Below are 8,158 nucleotides of genomic sequence, written 5' to 3'. Positions count from 1 at the left end.
AGATATTCACCCTCATCAACTGCATCACGGATTAGGAATCTCGAGCTCCACCACATTCTAATTTTCAGATATATGTAGATAGTGAGTATGACCTCTGGAAGATTGGTACCAAAACAGTTAGAATAGGAGCTTTAGATTTTTTCACATAGGATAAGATATTCGCCCTCATCAACTGCATCACGGAATAGGAATATCGAGCTCCACCACATTCTAATTTTCAGATGTATGTAGATAGTGGTGTGACCTCTTTTTATCATTATTCGACAAAAACATAGGCCTGTCTGCTTTTAAGTCTTAAACGACTAATGATATGATAAAAAAAAAAAACAATCGAGTTGCTCTAATTGAGCCTCGTTTTTCTGGATTCGCGGGGAAAGTATTCCGTTACTTGCAATCAGATTCACACTAACTGTAACTAAGTCCAGGCATACTGATAAAAAAATGATGGAGAGCGTAAACAATCAAGGTAAGTTTCAAGAGACTTAATCGATTTCTGAGGAAATCTTTATATTTCTGCACAGTACAAGTTATCTCAAGCTTTTATTGGTGGGATCGTATTGGAGTCAGTTATCCAATATGAAGTATCATCAAAATATCTGAATAAGGTTGAGAGCGGTTGTTCCCCTCAAAATATCATTGTTAAATTCCCAGCTACTGTAATTGAAGGTGGAGCAGCAGAGATTAAAAACATTAAAGTAAGAGTCTATTTATCAAATGCAAGTCTGAGTGGTTTTTTCTTCTTCACAAGTTGAAAAGACACGAAAAAGACGCGAGACGCGCTTTTACGTTACTCGAGCTCTTTTCGTCTCGCGCGCGTTGTGATAGTCTCAGCAACCAACTGTTTGGCAAACGTGAAGAAACGTCGCAATCTATAGTGCGGAGGAAAGGATCTAGAGGAAAGGACGAAGGTATTGCGTGGCCGGAGCGCCAAATGATGTTTGCTACAAGATTAATATACATTTGCCGGGTATTTCTATACACTACTTTCCAAAGGATGTAGCTGCATGGCAAAATGGACGCGTTTCGATCGTCGACATCGAGGAGATTTTACTCTTCAATGTCGTCAGCCTTATGCCCCGTACCGGCTTCGAAGACGCCTGTAACGAACACATAGCACTTGTCAAATCAGGGGAAGATAACCAGTGAATTCAGCTAAGAAGAATGCTGATTAAGGAGCCTGTTTTCACGCCGTACACGATTGTTCAACATTCTTTTCGAGAACCCCTTATTGTTGTTTATTTCACGCGCTTGAGATGTACTGATACTCCCTGTTTTTCCACATGACTACATTTTCACTTTTCTTATCGGATGAAAACCCTACCAATTGTAGTTTCCATCGTATTTAACTGACAGAAATACATCATTTGTAATAAAGTTAAAGCCCTTTCCTGATATCAATGATGTAATCTCACTCGTTTTCCGTTCGGTTTGACCGGCTCGACGATCGCGACGATGGCCTCTTCCTTTGCAATCTCTGAGGAAAGAAGCAACTTGCAGTGAAACTATTCGATGACTTCTGATTAAAAAATCCTCGTGCCTCGTGACACAGCTGATTCTTTCGCCAAAAGTTTGCTTTTGGTTTAGAAAGGGAATTTCTCTACAGCAGCAAAACTCTAGAGCACTGACCGATAGGAACCTTTGCCGCACATAGTGCGAAGAAATAAAATGTCATGGCAACAGAAACGAACACAGCTATTCATTCTCTGGATAGATTTCGCCATAGAAAACAAAACACAAACGCAGCAAGCTAAACATTCGGTAACAGGAACTTTTTGTTTTAATCTTGACCTCAGTGAACACCGCAGGGGAGAAATCGTCTTTGTCAGTGTTCGTTGAAATCTTCGTTTGAGGCACGCGGCTGAACCGTACTCGCAACTTTCATTTCTTATCTACTGCTTGAGTACGATATATTACAACTCTCGGTAGAGCTTACTGAAGGTAGGCATACATCGCTATCAGACATTATTTCAGGAGTATTTCAACGCTGACTGATACAAAATTACAAGAGTTGTGAGAGATTTGTAAGTGTCAACTGAGAGTTTTCACAGTTGTCTACGTCATCACCCGATAATTTGTTACCAGTCCACGGGAAGCTCAAAAGTCAAAATAAGAGCACTTTAGGGCCCGAAAAAACCGAGTTTTAAGTTTTTTGAATTTTTTTTTCAGTCGGAGTTGGTTTTTTACATATGATAAGCTAGATGTTAACGCAAAAAAAACATAGATAACAATAGGCTTTGTTATAATGACCTCATATGGCCATTTTTGAACAATGGCACAACAGCTTCAGAACACATGAGGGATTTGTAGAAGTTTCCGGTTAGCATACGAGCGGGAAATTTAAACGCTCGGAAAGGCTGAAGGAAAGACAGCGAAAAGAAAATTTGAGGGGAGAAAGTAGCAGTGAGAAAGTCGGAGGAGGAAACCTTCACTTTCTCGCTCTACGGACTATCGAATCACGACATCGCCACTCCCAGAGTAATCTTTCATAATATGAGAGCAGTTCAAATCTCGCGCGGGCTACGCAAGTCAGACTTAATTCTTTGTGTGCACAATAAGTATTATAATAAAGTTCGGATATAGCGCGCGCTGTCATTGGTTGAAAGAACGTGCTCTATGAGAGTATACGTATAGAGCATAGAGCTGAAGCTGTCACGCCATCTGCCGAATTGTACTGTTAGACCTTTTCCGGGACTTCTTTTTAGCTTTTTTTTCGATGATTGAAAGTGAAATTTTGGAACAAGCGAGCCGTGGGTTATTGAATTTTCCAAACCCGGGGAGAAGGGGAGAATTATCAAACTGTTAATAATCGTGATAAGGGGCGTAGTTTTCTAAAGTGTTATCTGGATTGTCAGCCTATTTTTCAAAAACATCCGCATTAGTATTTCTGACGAGCTTTCAGTGGATAGAAAGCGTTTTGTGTTCATCTGTTAATTGACGCACGCAAAAAATGACGAGGGAGTAAAACCGAAGTCGACTCAGAGAGAAAGAATTTTGACAATGTGCTAAACACAATTAGAGACTGAAGCATTTTTTCTCTAATTCGAGTTCTGAGGAAGGATAACTCATGAGGACCGGGTATAAAAGTAACTATTAAGATGAAAAGTTGATCTTAGAGTCAAATAGCCAAACGTTGTCGAATATTAGAATGTAAATGGGGTTGTGCAGCTCATGTTTTATCAAAGCGCAGCAATCTGATTGGCCACGCTACTCGCTCTCTATTCGGCGTTAAGTAGGGAGTAACCTACCAGTGTGCGTTTGGAAGCAAAATGAAATAAAAGTATTAGCCTGTTTTGTTAAATTTGGACGACTAGTAGATTTAATATAAAAAGATAAGATTATTTGCTCTCGATTTCCCAACGTGACAGGTGATTCACGCTTCGCACTCATCAAACTTTCCCACTAGAGGAATCTCAAGCTCATGATCCAACTATTAACCCTTTCATTCGTCCTTACTTGAGGGGAGGGAGAAGGGAGTTTGAACCTCACCCAGGTGATGGTGAGGAATTTTAACCGGAAGTAAGTCTTTCAGAGGGATGCAAATGTTATATCTTTGAATATAAAAGTTTCAAAGGTAAGTAGTTCACTTTCGCGAGCGGATGGCTCAGAAGAGAAAGTCTACAATTTCTAAGTTTTAAGGCTTGGTCCTGAGATGTAGAATTTTTCTTATTAACGAAAAAACTGGGCGGGAATTTGAACAAACCAGTCTTTTGCCCGGAGGTTTGCCTAGGGGAGGATGCTTAAGCTTCGACTCGATCGACGTATTAACTCCAACTTAGATTCCAATGTCCACAAAATTGAGTCTTGAGTGCCAAAATATTCCAAAGTGTGAATAATCCAAGGTAGACCGTAGAAATGGCCCGTGAGCGGGTTAAAAAGGCCAATTTGAAAAGAAGTTTTATTGATTCTTATACTCCTAACAGTTGTTCCATGTGTCAGCTGTGCCTTCATCGGGATATGAAGCACCCGGGAAGTTTGAAGAGCACCAAAGGTGCGTAAGAGTTTGTTGAGGCGTAACCGAAGGTAATTCTAGCTTCTTGAGTACTTCTTTTTCTAATGAGCGCAAAGTTGACTCATGAATCAGTTATATTACCGGGTTGTTAGCATAAAGATGTACTATAAAGAGTAATGGTGAAACAGAGAATTAACTCTGAAGTGTAAATTAAAGTGCTATTTAAACCCATGAATAACCCACAAGGCGTTAGCCCTAATAAAGGGAAACAGGGAACCACACGAGGCAAAGAAAAAATCTTTTGACCTCGGTGGGAATCGAACCCACGACCTCCGGATCAGATCTACCGTTACTCTGCCGACTGAGCTACGAGGTCGCACAGAGAAAGTCGGGGACGATTTAGGATGGTGAATCGCGGCGAAGAGAAAGTAAGGGTACATATGAATGTTGTGCCGCGTAGCACTGGGAACACAAATGGTGAAACAGAGAATTAACTCTGAAGTGTAAATTAAAGTGCTATTTAAACCCATGAATAACCCACAAGGCGTTAGCCCTAATAAAGGGAAACAGGGAACCACACGAGGCAAAGAAAAAATCTTTTGACCTCGGTGGGAATCGAACCCACGACCTCCGGATCAGATCTACCGTTACTCTGCCGACTGAGCTACGAGGTCGCACGGAGGTCGTGGGTTCGATTCCCACCGAGGTCAAAAGATTTTTTCTTTGCCTCGTGTGGTTCCCTGTTTCCCTTTATTAGGGCTAACGCCTTGTGGGTTATTCATGGGTTTAAATAGCACTTTAATTTACACTTCAGAGTTAATTCTCTGTTTCACCATTTGTGTTCCCAGTGCTACGCGGCACAACATTCATATGTACTATAAAGAGTAGTTTATTGTCAGCGCACACACACCCGTCAACCGCCCCCTTAGTACAGATTTCTCTATCTCTCCAGCCTTCCGCTGCCATTACAATCAAGGATGGCGGCCGTAATTTTCGTTAACAAAATACTGAGCACTTGCTCGCCAAAATTACTCCTGCTTTGTAGGCAAGCAATGATTTGGCTTTTTTTAATCATATAAAACAAATGGATTCCATGTTGCCATGGGTCTGTACAGTAAATACATAGATTCAGTAAGACATAGATCAATTTCTGCACCGAACATGTCATTCCAAACAACTATCAATAGGATCACATTACTGTCACACACTTAGCCTGAAATGTAATCCGAACATCTGAATAAGCTAATTGTTCAGATAATGTAAATTGACCACCGAAAACTTTTTACGGTTGGCGATATACATTACCAACGCAGTTGATAAAGCCAAATTTTCTTAGTGTCTAGATAGTTTGTGCATGAGACCTTGGGGCTATGCCTAGTTTCTAAGCCCCTTCGTCCGAGTAGTGTTTCCAAACTTTGGCAACTCAGAGAGTAATATTTCCTTATGCAGATTGTTTAAATGATGTATAATAAAACAATTATTGAATTCGGGTTTTGCGTGATATCTGCCAAAGCCAAACCCATACCTCGGCTTTGATAATTCATGATAACATGCTCAACCTCATCCAATAATTGTTTATTATTCTCTGGAAGTTGAATGAACGCCAGTAAGAACTTGAACATACTTGTCTGTATTTGATGGGATGGTAAAAAGGCTGACTGTGTCAGTGTAATTACACAGTTAAGAGAGAATGTTTTTAAGTAGTCCTGAATATTTTGCATAAAAAAGTGAAACAAGTTGTCTGCATTTTTAACTGAGCAGTGAAGTAGGCAAGTCTTCACCAGGATATGAACTTATAGACTAGTTTCTTTGTCAAAATTTTTCATTTCGAGAACGATGTTGCTGAATCACAGAAATGCATTGATTCAAATGGTCCTTGAGTTCCTTCTTCTCGACTCCAGACCGGTTGCAACAGTATTCTGTGGCAAGGGCATCATGTGAGTTTCATTATTTCGAAAAGCAGTGCCGTAAGCGTTCTCGAAAAGTTTCTTTTGTGGAGCGCAATTAGTCAGGTTCAATTTCAACGGTAAGCCTTACTTTAAGAATAGACAGTATATGGTTTGAACCTAGGAATAACTGTCGATCGTGTAGTCCGATCGTTTGAGAGAGAGAGTAGTCTTGAAAAGGACCGTTGTTGATAACTTAAAAGTCATTGACGTTTGGACAACTTCAGGCAGGGGAAAAAGTCATAAGAAACAAGTTATAGCGAGCTTAAGAGGGGCCTAAACATTTTGTCATTTACAATCAGCATGAAGAGAACCTTATCATCCGTTTAAAACATCCATGTCTCAAGACAGGAAAGTAGAGACTTCTTCCGAGAAAATTTATATGTTAGAGATCGGAGGGAGCCCCAAACGACCTATCAAATTCATGTTTACAGAAGTCGGTCCTTGTTACAAGATTTTGTTTTTCAAACTAGTGATTAATTCTGTGGAAATGCGCCAGCAATGCATTCAACCACAACATCAGTTAAATGATACGGCAGTGCGTTTCATTCCCTCCATCATGCTTCGTGGCCCGAATTAACGAGTGTCAACAAATAAAAGATTAGTGCATAGCGACTGCAACCAACGGGCGAAGCTAAGCCAAGAGCTGCTTTTCGTTGCCGAATTTTCTTCCTCATCAAATAATACTTTGAGAAGGGTAACTTGACACTGAAAGAAGATAAATGCTACGATTTAATTGATTGTTCATGTAGACGTAATTAGTAAAATATGCGGAAATCTTTAATAATGAAAAGAAACCATAGCAACCATGTTTAATGAACGTGGTTCTCAATTATCATGGCAGGTTTGATTCCTTTATTTTAAGTAGGATGCAGGGAGGCGAGAATATTTTATGGAATGAGATATTGCGAGAAACTGAAAAATTAAAAATAATGGGTTCTGGAATGTTGAAGAAATTGAGGCAATTTATATTATCTAGAGATGATACTTGACTTCGCTCAGAGTGCCCAGACATCTTAATCATTCGCAACCATCGAGGCAGGCAAGTTTGAATGATTCGTTAACTTATATAATATTTAGCCATAACTTGTGCATTTGAAGAATTCCAAACTTTGGACTGAATAGGCAGGTGAAATTGAAAGAAATCCACACAAAAACAAAATAACCAATCAGATTTTCTAGTTGTTTAAAGTAACCAATCAAATGAAAGGCAAAGTAGGTCAAAGAAGTCATCGTGTGGTAATTGAACTTTGTATCGTTAAATTTTTATCTGAAATCATACTTTTGATTTCAAATCGAACTCACTCTGCGTGTTCGTTCGACTTTGAAATCACGCCTATATATAATTTCAGACCTAATAATATACTTGCAAAACTTTCAGAATGCTCATTGGGCGAGAACTTGTCAATTTACCCCAAACCTTTCAGAAAGTCGAAATTGAGTGAAGAAAGTCAATATTGGGTGCAGAAAGATGAATTTGAAATGACTGAGGGTGAGTCGCGATAGCACAACTAAACAAAATGGCCGACAGGTTAAGAGAAAAATAACATTGTTTCAATTCATAGTGTGAGGGAGAATTCTCAAAGCAAAAACACCCAATAAAGTAAAAGCAACTCGCCTAAAGTCTGGCTTCCAAAAGCGGATATCAAATTATGAACCGGAGGTCCTGAGTAAAAATTTCTGAGAAGTTTTACGCAACAGTTCGTACGAAAGACGAGGAAGATTACGAGCGTAATAGCTTTCTTGGGATGTTTACTGTTATCGACCGATACCTATCAGAGAAAGACTAAAAACTCACAATTATTCTCGAGAGAGAATTTAAAAGTTCAAAGCAAATTCTTGAGGAAAAAGCCTTACTACTTCGGAAATAAGGCGAAGGTAAGCGGCCAAACTGGTAAGCTCTGATACGATATATTAACAGTATGGCTTGAGCAAACAAGGTTAGCAAGTAGATTATCATTTAGCGCTCGGAGTGAACTTTTTTTTCAAATTTGCCGATTTTCGAGAACAAAAAAACACGGCTTATCACTATTTCCGTGGAAAGGCTTATACGGAAAAATTTTTAAAGAATCATTTTCGAATTGATGTTATTTATTGTTTTATCATGGAAAATAAAGACTCTCAAAATAAATCAAAAATAAAAAAGAATTTGAATGTAAACATTTTAAACACAGATTTGACTAGTGAAGATATTTAGGAGCCAATATTTATTTCCTCTTCACTTATTGATGCTGAAACCATAGCAACCATTACGCTCCATTTG

This window comes from Pocillopora damicornis, chromosome 9 (genome assembly GCF_964200805.1).
Source record: "Pocillopora damicornis chromosome 9, jaPocDami1.2, whole genome shotgun sequence".
NCBI lineage: Eukaryota > Metazoa > Cnidaria > Anthozoa > Scleractinia > Pocilloporidae > Pocillopora > Pocillopora damicornis.
This window is presented reverse-complemented; position numbering follows the sequence as displayed.